We start from the raw sequence: 16,175 nt of genomic DNA, 5'->3' as shown, positions 1-16,175 counted from the left end.
CTCCAAAAGGCAACATTCATGTGTTTGAATAGAAAAGCAAGTACAAGTTGAACCAACATTTAATAAGTAAAGTACCTCTTTCTGGTTATTTCCTGTCTGACACTCTTGTTGTTTCTCTTTTTTATATCCTTTAGATTGCTCTGGAAGTCTATTAAACTCTTAGCTAGACTGGGATCCTCCACTTGCAGGTTAGTGTTTTTTCGGATGAAGAGCAGGAATCTGCTGATATTAATGATATAACCTGCAATGGTCTGGTGAGACAACCCAGTCATCTTCAACTGGGAAACAAATGTCTGCATTTTGGAAATGTCCTTCAGAAAACTTAAGGAAACTTCTGATGGATCCATAAAAAAACAGGAACCTGGAGACATTTTCAACCTGAAAAACATATATAGAGAAAGTCATTATTTTTATGACCAACATCCGTGGTATGTGAAGTTTAAGCCGAGTAAAACCATGTACCAAATACCTACCTCCTTGGAGCAGTTTACCATTCCCAGGCCCTGGATAAGGTATTGTTTAAAGCCAGCCAGGAGAGGAGAATCAAGAGAGTGTTTTCTGTAAAGTCCAGCCAGGGCAACTCTTTTTCGGAGAGCTTTTAGATTACCTTTAACTGACACCCTGTAGATATAAGACACATGGACAATTATATGTATTATAAGTGTTTCCGTTTTCTTAGTTGGCTTCTGGGAGAAAATGGCTTTAGATGTGGCTCTGTGTGAATGTGTATATCTACCAATTCACTGACATCCCAATTAAGGCTACATTTTTTCTTGCCTCTGTGAAACAAAATCTAATTTTATACATACAACGTGCAAATAAAAAATAAAGCACTAGAAACCCTATTGAGCAGAGAGTCTTACTGTTCCCCATCTTCCCCTTCCTCCTCCGCTTCTGCTTCAGTTTCTGGAGCAGCCTCTGGCATCTCTTCCTCCTGGACAGTGGCCTCTTGAACAGGGCCGCTGGAATGCAGGTAGATTCTTTTCAACATGCTTTTACATAATATGTTGTAACAATGATTTCAAAAAGAAACTACAGAAGCCTTACATATTAAAAATATCTCACCGTGCCAATGTGTCTTCAGGCTTCCCACGTACAAAAAGGCCCGAGGACTCTAGCAGTCTTACAACCGCTATCCTGTTTGCCTCACCAGACACAATCTCTATTCTGTGGTAATCCACGATGACCCCGTTCTTCAGGTGATTCATCATGTCCTCCCTCGCCTGTTGAGAGGCCATCCTGATCTCTTCTGCCGTGGCGTGCTTCATACAGGCCCTCTTCAAGTGAGCAGGAAGCTGATCAAAAGTATTCAGGCACATCTTGCACACCAGGGGAATCCTCGCGGGTTTCCTTTGAAAATAAATAATACCATCTGTGTATAGAAACAAGCTAAGACTGATTTCTTAAATTATCCTTAATTTTCTCTCTCATAGTTTGAGCATAATGATTTCATTGTATTTATATAAGAATTGGTCATTGCTCCAAAATAAATAATGGTTTCATAAAAAAGTGAACACTTACTTGGTCTCAGTCACAGACTTTCCAATAGGAGCCATTGTGGAGTTCAGCAACTGCAGGTCCTAGAAGTGGGGAAGGAATTTTAAAAGAGAAATTGAATTACAATACAGAAGGAATGGCTGAGGGATCACTGAAATATATATATATACAAATTCCAAAGACTGAGTCCATATAGAAACAACTACCTTTCATATTCAGTATAAGATGGAGAGATGAATTGGCCCTGAAAATCCACTGCAATGAGAAACTGCTCCTACCATTGCATATGAACAAACATACATTCTCATATATATTCATTTGCAGTTACACTATTGCAATTAATCAATTAATCACATGATGAGATTCTTGATAATAGATTAGTAAAAACAATATCAATGCACTGAGAGACGCTTAAGAATAAAGATGCATCTGCCTGACTGCATATTAGTTTTAAAAGGTTATCAGCAAATGCATTTAAAAGTAAAAATGTAAAGTCTTACCTCTTGATCGTAGTGGTGATTCAATATCCAGGACCTTAGTCAAGTCTCAGAGTTACTGTACCTCCTGTCTCGATTGCAGGTGAAAAGTGAAAGGTATATTGCACTCAGCAGAAAGTTACCCCGAGCAAAGACTCCACCCCTCCCAGAAAACAGCACTCCCCTTTGGCAAAGCAGTGGGTGGAGGAAGCCTTTGCTACCAGTATCAAACACAGAAATCGTTATAATTTAATTTTAAAAACATGGCTAAGCATGGGTTAAAAGTATATTCAACGGTGCAGGTGCATTCAAAGAAATAGAGTTTCCCAAGCCCTCAGAAAGAATGACCATTTCTAAAGATGTCTAGTTTCAAGCATTAACATCCAAAGTACCTGTCTTAGCTGGAGCAGGGAGCTTGCTAAGCCACCTGAAAGAATTACCATTTCTAAAGATGTCTAGTTTCAAGCATTAACATCCAAAGTACCTGTCTTAGCTGGGCCAGGTAGTTTGCCAAGCCATGTGAAAGAATTACCATTTCCAAAGAAGTCTGTTGTAAGCCAGGTTCAATCATGACCATCCAAAGTACCGGTCGTCCCTTGGGGCGAGAGGGTTTCCTGTGTGTCTAGGATGTGTACTTCCCTTAAATAAAGGGTGAATATGGGTACCATAGGTATTAAATCTCTCAAAGCTCAGAGTTAAACTAAAAAACCCTTGGTGAGTGTGTTATAACATGGATGGGTATTTATAGTCCAGTGCCTCCTATTTGGTGTCCCCTGAAGGCGTTTTGAACCCAGCAGGTGACACTGATTTAGTTTTATTTGGCCCTGATTATACAATAAAGGATAAGTAACCAGAAAGAGGTGGTATTTCGATTTTACAGTACATAAAAAAATACATATATTCCACAGCTCAGCATGCACATGGTGAGATTCCTGATATTAGATTAATAAAAAATATCAAGGCACTGAGGCTAATTAATAAAGATGCTTTTGACTGACTGGACCTTGGAGCAAGGTGTGTAAATTACAACAGACATCTTTAGAAATGGTAATTCTTTCAGGTGGCTTGGCAAATTTCCTGCCCCACCTAAGACAGGTACTTTGGATGTTAATGCTTGAAACTAGACATCACAACTGATCGTATTTTACTAGAGATTCTGTTTGGGATTCAGATGTGCATTCGGACAGCAATCCCTTTCAAGAAATGATACGTTCTGGATGAGGTCAAAGGTGCTGGAACACTGTATTTCGGATCCGAATGTGTGTCTCCTGCTTCAACGCAGTATCATATATAGATGTGCTCCTGTAATGTCTTGGTACATGCCAGGGCAGTAAGCAGTCTGAGGATATATTTCCAGACGGCATAGAGCAGTGAAGTAGTGAAGTAGTGCAACACACTGGATCATTATATTATTAGAATCTATTTGTTTAACATGCACGGGTCTGTCTCAATGGATGCAGTGCTCCTGAAAGGGCTCTCAAACCCTGCATTTCAGATGCCTAGCTGTATCCCTCACACGTGGCACCTCAGAATGACTTCTACTTTATTCTGCTTAAATTATTACATTATACACAATTTGAGTTCATTTTTAAAAGTAAAAGGTAATGAAAGGATACAGGATATCACACGCTGTATTATTATTATTGAGAGACATGCTCACTGTTTGTTCCTCAGAATGGGACAGGACATCCCACACTGGATTACTATTATTGAGAGACAGGATCTCTGACTGTTCCCCAGGCTGGGACAGGAGATCACACACTGCATTATTATTATTGAGAGACAGACTCACTGTCTCTTTCTTTGGGCTGGGACAGTACATCACACACTGTATTATTATTATTATTCAGAGACAGGTTCACCATCTGTTCCTCAGGCTGGGACAGAAGATCACACACTGTATTATTATTATTGAGAGACATTGTCACTGTTCCTCAGTCTGGGACAGGAGGTCACACACTGTATTATTATTATTGAGAGATAGGCTCACTGTCTCTTCCATTGGGCTGGGACAGGAGATCACACACTGTATTATTATTACTGAGAGTAAGGCTCACTGTTCCTCAGGCTGGGACAGTAGATCACACTGTATTATTATTATTGAGAGACAGGTTCACCGTCTGTTCCTCAGGCTGGGACAGGAGATCACACACTGTACTATTATTATTGAGAGACAGGCTCAGTGTTTACCAGGCTAGTACAGGAGATCTCACAATGTATTATTATTATTATTGAGAGACAAGCTCACTGTTCCTCAGGCTGGGACAGGAGATGACACTGTATTATTAGCATTGAGAGACAGACTCAGTGTTCCTCAGGAGATCACACACTGGATTATTAGTATTGAGAGACAGGCTCACTGTTCCTCTGGCTTGAATTGGAGATCACACAGTGTATTATTATAATTGAGACACAGGCTAAGTGTCTCTTCCTCAGGATGGCAGAGTAGGTCACTAACTGTTATATTAATATTGAGGACAGGCTCACTGTATGTTCTTCTGACTACGACAGGAGATCCCACACTTGATTATTATTATTGAGATACAGGCTCACTGTCTGTTCCTCAGGCTAAGAAAGGAGATCACACACTATATTATTATATTTGAGAGACAGGCTCACTGTTCCTCAGTCTGGGACAGGAGATCACACACTGTATTATTATTATTGAGAGTCAGACTCACTGTCTGTTCCTCAGAATGGGACAGGAGATCACACACTGTATTATTAGATAGGCTCACTGTTGCTCTGGCTTGGACTGGAGATCACTCACAGGTCTGTTATTATTGAGTGATATGCTCACAGTTTGTTCCTCAGACTGGGACAGGACATCCCACACTGGATTATTATTATTGAGAGACAGGATCACTGTCTGTTCCTCAGGCTAAGACAGGAGATCACACACTGTATTATTATTATTGAGTGGCAGGCTCACTGTCTCTTCCTCTGGCTGGGACCGGAGATCACACACTGTTCTATTATTATTGAGAGACATGCTCACTCTTTGTTCCTCACACTGGGACAGGACATCACACACTGGATTACTATTATTGAGAGACAGGATCACTTTCTGTTCCTCAGGCTGGGACAGGAGATCACACACTGAATTATTATTATTGAAAGACAGGATCGCTGTGTGTTCCCCAGGCTGGGGCAGGAAATCACACACTGTATTATTGGTATTGAGAGACAGGCAAACTGTTTGTTCCTCAGGCTGGGACTGGAGATTACACACTGTTCTATTAATATTGAGAGACAGGCTCAGTGTTTTTTTCCTCACACTACGACAGGAGATCACACACTGTTTTATTATTATTGAGATACAGGCTCACTGTCTGTTCCTCAGGCTAAGAAAGGAGATCACACACTGTATTATTATTATTGAGAAACAGGCTCACAGTCTGTTCCTCAGGCCTGGACAAGAAATCACACACTGTATTATTATTATTGAGCGACAGGCTTACTGACTGTTACTCAGGCTGGGGCAGGATATCACACGCTGTATTATTAGTATTGAGAGACAGACTCAGTGTTCCCCAGGCTGGGACAGGAGATCACAGACTGTATTATTAGTATTGAGAGACAGGCTCACTGTTTCTCTGGCTTGGACCTGAGATCACACACGGGTCTGTTATTATTGAGAGACATGCTCACTCTTTGTTCCTCAGACTGGGACAGGACATCCCATACTGGATTATCATTATTGAGAGACAGGATCACTGTCTGTTCCTCAGGCAAAGATAGGAGATCACACACTGGATTACTACTATTGAGAAACAAGTTTACTGTCTGTTCCCCTGGCTGGGACATGAGATCACACACTGTATTATTATTATTGAGAGACAGGCTCACTGTCTGTTTCTCAGGTTGGGACAGGAGATCACACACTTTATTTTTTATTATTGAGAGACATGCTCACTGTTTGTTCCTCAGACTGGGACAGGACATTCCACACAAGGTTATTATTATTGAGAGACAGGTTCACTGTCTGTTCCTCAGGCTAAGACAGGAGATCACACACTGTATTATTATTATTGAGAAACAGGCTACCTGTTCCTCAGGCTGGTACAGGAGATCACACTGTATTATTATTATTAAGAGACAAGCTCACTGTTCCTCAGGCTGGGAAAGGAGATGACACATTGTATTATTATTATTGAGAGACAGGCTCGCTGTTCCTCAGGCTGGGACAGGAGATCATACTATATTAATATTATTGAGAGACAAGCTCACTGTTCCTTAGGCTGGGACAGTAGATCACACTGTATTATAATTGTTGAGAGTCTGGCTTACTGTTCCCCAAGCTGGGACAGGAGATCACACACTGTATTATTATTATTGAGAGACAGGCTCGCTGTCTGTTCCTCAGGCTGGGAAAGTAGATCACACTGTATTATTATTATTGAGAGACAGACTCGCTGTCTGTTCCTCAGGCTGGGAAAGTAGATCACACTGTATTATTATTATTGAGAGTCTGGCTCACTGTTCCTCAGGCTGGGACAGGAGGTCACACAATGTATTATTATTATAGAGAGACAGGCTCACTGTCTGTTCCTCTGGCTGGGACAGGAGATCACACACTGTTCTAATATTATTGAGACACATGCTCACGGTTTGTTCCTCAGACTGGGACAGAACATTCCACACTAGGTTATTATTATTGAGAGACAGGCTCACTGTTCCTCAGTCTGGGACAGGAGATCACACTGTATTATTATTGAGAGAGAAGCTCACTGTTCCTCAAGCTGGGACAGGAGATGATACACTGTATTATTATTATTGAGGGACAGGTTCACTGTTCCCCAAGCTGGGACAGGAGGTCACACACTGTATTATTATTATCTTTGAGAGATAGGCTCACTGTCTGTTCCTCGGGCTGGGACAGGAGATCACACACTGTATTATTATTAGTGAGAGACAGGCTCACTGTTCCTTATGGTGGGACAGGAGATCACACTGTATTATTATTGATAGAGAAGCTCACTGTTCCTCAAGCTGGGACAGGAGATGATACACTGTATTATTATTATTGAGTGACAGGCTTACTGTCTGTTCCTCAGGCTGGGACAGGAGATCCACACACTGTATTATTATTATTGAGAGACAGGCTCACTGTTCCTCAGACTGGGACAAGAGATCATACTGTATTATTATTATTGAGAGACAAGCTCACTGTTCCTCAGGCTGGGACAGTAGATCACACTGTATTATAATTGCTGAGAGACAAGCTCACTGTTCCTCAGGCTGGGACAGTAGATCACACTGTATTATAATTGCTGAGAGTCTGGCTTATTGATCCCCAAGCTGGGACAGGAGGTCACACACTGTATTATTATTATCTTTGAGAGATAGGCTCACTGTCTGTTCCTCAGGCTGGGACAGGAGATCACACACTGTATTATTATTATTGAGAGACAGGCTCACTGTTCCTCAGGGTGGGACAGGAGATCACACTGTATTATTTTAATTGAGAGACAAGCTCACTGTTTTCAGGCTTGGACATGAGATCACACTGTAGTATTATTATTGACAGATAAACTCACTGTTCTCCAGGCTGGGACAGGAGGTCACACACTGTATTATTATTATTGAGAGACAGGCTCACTGTCTGTTCCTCATGCTGGGACAGGAGATCACAAACTGTATTATTAGTATTGAGAGTCAGACTCACTGTCTGTTCCTCAGAATGGGACAGGAGATCAAAAACTGTATTATTAGTATTGAGAGACAGGCTCACTGTTCCTCTGGCTTGGATTGGAGATCACACACGGGTCTATTACTATTGAGAGATATGCTCACTGTTTGTTCCTCAGACTGGGACAGGACATCCCACACTGGATTATTATTATTGAGAGACAGGATCACTGTCTGTTCCTCATGCTAAGACAGGAGATCACACACTGGATTATTACTATTGAGAGACAGGTTTACTGTCTGTTCCCCTGGCTGGGACAGGAGACCACACACTATATTATTATTATTGAGTGGCAGGGTCACTGTCTCTTCCTCAGGCTGGGACAGGAGGTCTCACACTGCATTATTATTATTATTGAGAGACAGGCTCACTGTCTATTCCTCAGGCTGGGACAGGAGATCACACTGTATTATTATTATTGAGAGACAGGCTCACTGTTCCTCAGGTTGGGACAGGAGGTCACACACTATATTATTATTATTGAGAGACAGGCTCACTGTCTGTTCCCCAGGCTGGTACAGGTGGTCACACACTGTATTTTTATTATTATTGAGAGACAGACTCACTGTTCCTCAGGGTGGGACAGGAGATCACACTGTATTATTATTACTGAGAGACAGGGTCACTGTCTGTTCCTCAGGCTGGGACAACAGATCACACACTGTATTATTATTATTATTATTATTATTTAGAGACAGGCTTACTGTCTGTTCCTCTGGCTGGGGCAGGAAATCACACACTGTATTATTGGTATTGAGAGACAGGCAAACTGTTTGTTCCTCAGGCTGGGACTGGAGATTACACACTGTTCTATTAATATTGAGAGAGAGGCTCAGTGTTTTTTTCCTCACACTACGACAGGAGATCACACACTGTTTTATTATTATTGAGATACAGGCTCACTGTCTGTTCCTCAGGCTAAGAAAGGAGATTACACACTGTATTATTATTATTGAGAAACAGGCTCACAGTCTGTTCCTCAGGCCTGGACAAGAAATCACACACTGTATTATTATTATTGAGCGACAGGCTTACTGACTGTTACTCAGGCTGGGGCAGGATATCACACGCTGTATTATTAGTATTGAGAGACAGACTCAGTGTTCCCCAGGCTGGGACAGGAGATCACAGACTGTATTATTAGTATTGAGAGACAGGCTCGCTGTTTCTCTGGCTTGGACCTGAGATCACACACGGGTCTGTTATTATTGAGAGACATGCTCACTCTTTGTTCCTCAGACTGGGACAGGACATCCCATACTGGATTATCATTATTGAGAGACAGGATCACTGTCTGTTCCTCAGGCAAAGATAGGAGATCACACACTGGATTACTACTATTGAGAAACAAGTTTACTGTCTGTTCCCCTGGCTGGGACATGAGATCACACACTGTATTATTATTATTGAGAGACAGGCTCACTGTCTGTTTCTCAGGTTGGGACAGGAGATCACACACTGTATTTTTTATTATTGAGAGACATGCTCACTGTTTGTTCCTCAGACTGGGACAGGACATTCCACACAAGGTTATTATTATTGAGAGACAGGTTCACTGTCTGTTCCTCAGGCTAAGACAGGAGATCACACACTGTATTATTATTATTGAGAAACAGGCTACCTGTTCCTCAGGCTGGTACAGGAGATCACACTGTATTATTATTATTAAGAGACAAGCTCACTGTTCCTCAGGCTGGGAAAGGAGACGACACATTGTATTATTATTATTGAGAGACAGGCTCGCTGTTCCTCAGGCTGGGACAGGAGATCATACTATATTAATATTATTGAGAGACAAGCTCACTGTTCCTTAGGCTGGGACAGTAGATCACACTGTATTATAATTGTTGAGAGTCTGGCTTACTGTTCCCCAAGCTGGGACAGGAGGTCTTTTCCTCAGGCTGGGACAACAGATCACACACTGTATTATTATTGTTATTGAGAGACAGGCTCTCTGTCTGTTCCTCTGGCTGGGGCAGGAAATCACACAATATATTATTAGTATTGAGAGACAGGCTCAGTGTTCCTCAGGCTAAGACAGGAGATCACACACTGGATTATTATTATTGAGAGAAAGGTTTACTGTCTGTTCCTCAGGCTGGGACAGGAGGTCTCACACTGTATTATTATTATTGAGAGACAGGCTCACTGTCTGTTCCTCAGGCTGGGATAGGAGATCACAAACTGTATTTTTATTATTGAGAGACAGGCTCACTGTTCCTCTGTCTGGGACAGGAGATCTCACTGTATTATTATTATTGAGAGTCTGGTTCACTGTTCCCCAGACTGTGACAGTGGATCACACACTATATTATTATTACTGAGAGACAGGCTCACTTTCTGTTCCCCATACTCAAACAGAAGATCACACACGGTATTATTATTGAGAGACAGGCTCACTGTCTGTTCCTCATTCTTGGACAGGAGATCACACTCTGTATTATTATTATTAAGAGAGAGGCTCACTGTCTGTTTCTCAGGCTTGGACAGGAGATCACACAGTTTATTACTATTATTGAGAGACAGGCTCACTGTCTCTTCCTTTGGACTGGGACAGGAGATCACACACTGTATTATTATTACTGAGAGACAAGGTTACTGTTCCTCAGGCTGGGACAGGGGATGACACACTGTATTATTATTACTGAGAGACAGGCTCACTCTCTGTTCTTCAGGCTGGGATAGGAGATCACACACTGTATTAATATTATTGAGAGACAAGGTTACTGTTCCTCAGGCTGGGACAGGGGATGACACACTGTATTATTATTATTGAGAGAGAGGCTCACTGTTTGTTCCTCAGGCTGGGACTGGAGATCAAACACTTTTCTATTAATATTGAGAGAAAGGCTCACTGTTCCTCAGGCTGGGACAGGAGGTCACACACTGTATTATAATTATTGAGAGACAGGCTCACTGTTCCTCAGGCTGCTACAGTAGATCACACTGTATTATTATTATTGAGAGACAAGTTCACCGTCTGTTCCTCAGGCTAGTACAGGAGATCTCACAATGTATTATTATTATTGAGAGACAAGCTCACTGTTCCTCAGGCTGGGACAGGAGATCACAAACTGGATTATTATTATTGAGAGACAGGTTTACTGTCTGTTCCCCTGCCTGGGACAGGAGATCACACGCTGTATTATTATTATTGAGTGGCAGGCTCACTGTCTCTTCCTCTGGCTAGGACCGGAGATCACACACTGTTCTATTATTATTGAGAGACATGCTCACTCTTTGTTCCTCACACTGGGACAGGACATCCCACACTGGATTACTATTATTGAGAGACAGGATCACTTTCTGTTCCTCAGGCTGGGACAGGAGATCACACACTGAATTATTATTATTGAAAGACAGGATCGCTGTGTGTTCCCCAGGCTGGGACAGGAGATCACACACTGTATTATTATTATTGAGAGGCAGGCTCACTGTCTCTTCCTCAGGCTGGAACAGGAGATCAAACACTGTATTATTATTATTGAAAGACAGGCTCACTGTCTGTTCCTCAAGCTGGGACAGGAGATCACACACTGTATTATTATTATTGAGAGACAGGCTCACTGTCAGTTCCTCAGGTTGGGACAGGAGATCACACAATGTATTATTATTATTGAGAGACAGGCTCGCTGTCTGTTCCTCAAGCTAGGATAGGAGATCGCACACTGTATGATTATTATTGAGAGACAGGCTCGCTGTCTGTTCCTCAAGCTGGGATAGGAGATCACACACTGAATTATTATTATTGAAAGACAGGCTCGCTGTCTGTTCCTCAGGCTGGGACAGGAGATCACACACTGAGTTATTATTATTGAAATACAGGCTCGCTGTGTGTTCCTCAGGCTGGGACAGGGGATCACAGACTGTATTATTATTATTGACAGATAAACTCACTGTTCCGCAGGCTGGGACAGTAGATCACACTGTATTATTACTATTGAGAGAAAGCCTCACTGTCTGTTCCTCAGGCTGGGACAGGAGACATCACACTGTATTATTATTATTGAGAGTCAGGCTCACTGTCTGTTCCTCAGGTTGGGACAGGAGATCACACACTGTATTTTTATTATTGAGAGACAGGCTCACTGTTTGTTCCTCTTGCTGGGACTGGAGATCACACACTGTTCTACTGTTATTGAGAGACATGCTCACTGTTTGTTCCTCAGACTGGGATAGTACATTCAACACAAGGTTATTATTATTGAGAGACAGGTTCACTGTCTGTTCCTCAGGCTAAGACAGGAGATCACACACTGTATTATTATTATTGAGAGACAGGCTCGCTGTTCCTCAGGCTGGGACAGGAGGTCACACACTTTATTATTATTCTTATTGAGAGACAGGCTCACTGTCTGTTCCTCATGCTGGGAGAGGAAGTCACACACTGTGTTATTATTATTATTGAAGGACAGGTTCACTGTCTGTTCCTCAGGCTGGGACAGGAGATCATACTGTATTAATATTATTGAGAGACAAGCTCACTGTTCCTTAGGCTGGGACAGTAGATCACACTGTATTATTATTGTTGAGAGTCTGGCTTACTGTTCCCCAAGCTGGGACAGGAGGTCACACACTGTATTATTATTATTGAGAGACAGGCTCGCTGTTCCTCAGGCTGGGACAGGAGGTCACACACTTTATTATTATTCTTATTGAGAGACAGGCTCACTGTCTGTTCCTCATGCTGGGAGAGGAAGTCACACACTGTGTTATTATTATTATTGAGAGACAGGCTCACTGTCTGTTCCTCAGGCTGGGACAGGAGATCATACTGTATTAATATTATTGAGAGACAAGCTCACTGTTCCTTAGGCTGGGACAGGAGATGACACACTGTATTATTATTATTGAGGGACAGGCTCACTGTTCCTCAGGCTGGGACAGGAGGTCACACACTGTATTATTATTATTGAGAGACAGGCTCACTGTCTGTTCCTCAGGCTGGGACAGGAGATCCACACACTGTATTATTATTATTGAGAGACAAGCTCACTCTTCCTCATGCTGGGACAGTAGATCACACTGTATTATAATTGAGAGAGAAGCTCACTGTTCTTCAAGCTGGGACAGGAGATGACACACTGTATTATTATTATTGAGGGACAGGCTCACTGTTCCTCAGGCTGGGACAGGAGGTCACACACTGTATTATTATTATTGAGAGACAGGCTCACTGTCTGTTCCTCAGGCTGGGACAGGAGATCCACACACTGTATTATTATTATTGAGAGACAGGCTCACTGTTCCTCAGACTGGGACAAGAGATCATACTGTATTATTATTATTGAGAGACAAGCTCACTGTTCCTCAGGCTGGGACAGTAGATCACACTGTATTATAATTGCTGAGAGTCTGGCTTATTGTTCCCCAAGCTGGGACAGGAGGTCACACACTGTATTATTATTATCTTTGAGAGATAGGCTTACTGTCTGTTCCTCAGGCTGGGACAGGAGAACACACACTGTATTATTTTTATTATGAGACAAGCTCACTGTTCCTCAGGATTGGACAGGAGATCACACTGTATTATTATTATTGACTGATAAACTCACTGTTCTCCAGGCTGGGACAGGAGGTCACACACTGTATTATTATTATTGAGAGACGGGCTCACTGTCTTTTCCTCAGGCTGGAACAACAGATCACACACTGTATTATTATTATTATTGAGAGACAGGCTCACTGTCTGTTCCTCAGGCTGGGATAGGAGATCACACACTGTATTTTTATTATTGAGAGACAGGCTCACTGTTTGTTCCTCTTGCTGGGACTGGAGATCACACCCTGTTCTATTGTTATTGAGAGACATGCTGACTGTTTGTTCCTCAGACTGGGACAGGACATTCCACACAAGGTTATTATTATTTAGAGACAGGTTCACTGTCTGTTCCTCAGGCTAAGACAGGAGATCACACACTGTATTATTATTATTATTGAGAGACAGGCTACCTGTTCCTCAGGCTGGGACAGGAGATCACACTGTATTATTATTATTAAGAGACAAGCTCACTGTTCCTCACTCTGGGAAAGGAGATGACACACTGTATTATTATTATTGAGAGACAGGCTCGCTGTTCCTCAGGCTGGGACAGGAGGTCACACACTGTGTTATTATTCTTATTGAGAGACAGGCTCACTGTCTGTTCCTCATGCTGGGAGAGGAAGTCACACACTGTGTTATTATTATTATTGAAAGACAGGTTCACTGTCTGTTCCTCAGGCTGGGACAGGAGATCATACTGTATTAATATTATTGAGAGACAAGCTCACTGTTCCTTAGGCTGGGACAGTAGATCACACTGTATTATTATTGTTGAGAGTCTGGCTTACTGTTCCCCAAGCTGGGACAGGAGGTCACACACTTTATTATTATTATTGAGAGACAGGCTCGCTGTCTGTTCCTCAGGCTGGGAAAGTAGATCACACTGTATTATTATTATTGAGAGTTTGGCTCACTGTTCCTCTGGCTGGGACTGGAGATCAAGCACTGTTCTATTATTATTGAGACACATGCTCACGGTTTGTTCCTCACACTGGGACAGGACATTCCACACTAGGTTATTATTATTGAGAGACAGGCTCACTGTTCCTCAGGCTGGGACAGGAGATTACACTGTATCATTATTATTGAGAGACAGGCTCACTGTCTGTTCCTCAGGCTGGGACAGGAGATCCACACACTGTATTATTATTATTGAGAGACAAGCTCACTGTTCCTCTGACTGGGACAGGAGATCATACTGTATTATTATTATTGACAGATAAACTCACTGTTCCTCAGGCTGGGACAGTAGATCACACTGTATTATAATTGCTGAGAGTCTGGCTTATTGTTCCCCAAGCTGGGACAGGAGGTCACACACTGTATTATTAATATCTTTGAGAGACAGGCTCACTGTCTGTTCCTCTAGCTGGGGCAGGAAATCACACACTATATTATTAGTATTAAGAGACAGGCTCAGTGTTCCCCAGGCTAAGACAGGAGATCACACACTGGTTTATTATTATTGAGAGACAGGTTTACTGTCTGTTCCTCAGGCTGGGACAGGAGATCTCACACTGTATTATTATTATTATTGAGAGAAAGTCTCACGGTCTGTTCCTCAGGCTGGGATAGGAGATCACAAACTGTATTTTTATTATTGAGAGACAGGCTCACTGTTCCTCAGACTTCCTCATACGGAAGAGTTACGCCACCACGAGCTGCGATAGGATCCCAGTTCGAAAGGAGTCGATGCCACTGCCGGTTCCCGGTTTCTTTTAGTTAGAGGTCCGGAGAAGCATTTCAAGCAGGTTACACTACTCCTTCCGGACATTCATTCCCTTTTCAAAGTCAGTCGTTTTGCTGTAGTCTGCATCATTTAGGCTGATTATCAAGGTTAGCCTTTATTTGGTCATGGGGGCCTCGGTACTGTATGCTAATTCTAAAGACAGTTTCACCTGTTTTCTGATTGCTAGGTTCTGTACCAGTGCAGACATGTCAAACAGTGAATGGCTGTACCTCTATTGTATCCGTGGTCAGTGAATGAAATCAGTAATAAATGAATATATGTATAGTTATATGAAAAACAAGTGGTTTATCGACTCATCTTCATTTGCAGATTTAGAGGCAGCTTCGATATTCGTTTTACAAGCGGGTTTTTTTGTATATGGGTCACACACATGCCATAGCAACAAAACATCTGTAGAGATGAGGCTATAGATCACCTTTCCATCCTCCAGGTTTTCCCCCCAAAGCCTATGGCTCCAACGGCAACTCCTGCTGGCCGAGAGAGCAAGAGCTTGCAGCACCTGGTATTCCCAGGCAGTCTCCCATCCAAGTACTAACCAGGCCCGACCCTGCTTACCTTCCGAGATCAGACGAGATCGGGCGCGTTCAGGGTGGTGGGGCCGCAAGCGAAAGCGGTACCGCCTGACTCGCTACTTGAAGCTGTGTGTGGCTGGGGCTCCGTGCCCCCCGAGCGGGACTGAAGAATCGTTCGTGTGCAACTCTTTGGAAAGGAGCCTCTTTCCAAATCGCGTTGCGTGCCTTTATGTTGGCGAATGTGCTCCCTTGTGTTGGCTTGTCCCGCACTGGAGGAGGACAAACAAACTGCACGGAGGAGCACAAGGCAAGTCTTCACAAGACAAAAACCTCCAGTGCACAGCACTCTGAAAACATTTCTGGGCTGCCGCGTGTTTATTTCAGCACATGAAGCGCACTAGTCCAACACGTCGGCCGGGCGCGCGGTGCCTCCGCCCTCTTGTGGCCTTGCGGCGTCAGAGCAAGAGGCTCCTTCTCGCTGCCTTTCCGTTGTGTTGCAGAGCCCCGAGAGGGAACCTGGAGCGCACACTTTGTGGGGGCGGGGGACCGCGTTCGCGCTCTGCCCTCGGTCTCTTGCGCAAGTACTAAATCTCACGGCGCCAGCCAGCGGCCAGGAGACAAGTACAATATCGCGGGACAGGGGGGCCTCGTCATTGATTGTTACATATGAGACGGGGATTAGGAGGAGACCCCGACTGATTGG

The 16,175-nt window shown here is 43.1% G+C and overlaps 1 non-coding gene across 1 annotated transcript; it reads right to left on the bottom strand.

The window, feature by feature from the left end:
- Positions 1 to 15,447: 15,447 nt before the first annotated feature.
- Positions 15,448 to 15,566, bottom strand: LOC148812152 (5S ribosomal RNA). Its single transcript, XR_016086355.1, has one exon. It is a non-coding gene; the product is annotated as a 5S ribosomal RNA (ribosomal RNA).
- Positions 15,567 to 16,175: the final 609 nt, after the last annotated feature.

Source organism: Atractosteus spatula (genome assembly GCF_055471065.1).
Source record: "Atractosteus spatula isolate fAtrSpa1 chromosome 10 unlocalized genomic scaffold, fAtrSpa1.hap1 SUPER_10_unloc_4, whole genome shotgun sequence".
NCBI lineage: Eukaryota > Metazoa > Chordata > Actinopteri > Semionotiformes > Lepisosteidae > Atractosteus > Atractosteus spatula.
This window is presented reverse-complemented; position numbering and strand designations above follow the sequence as displayed.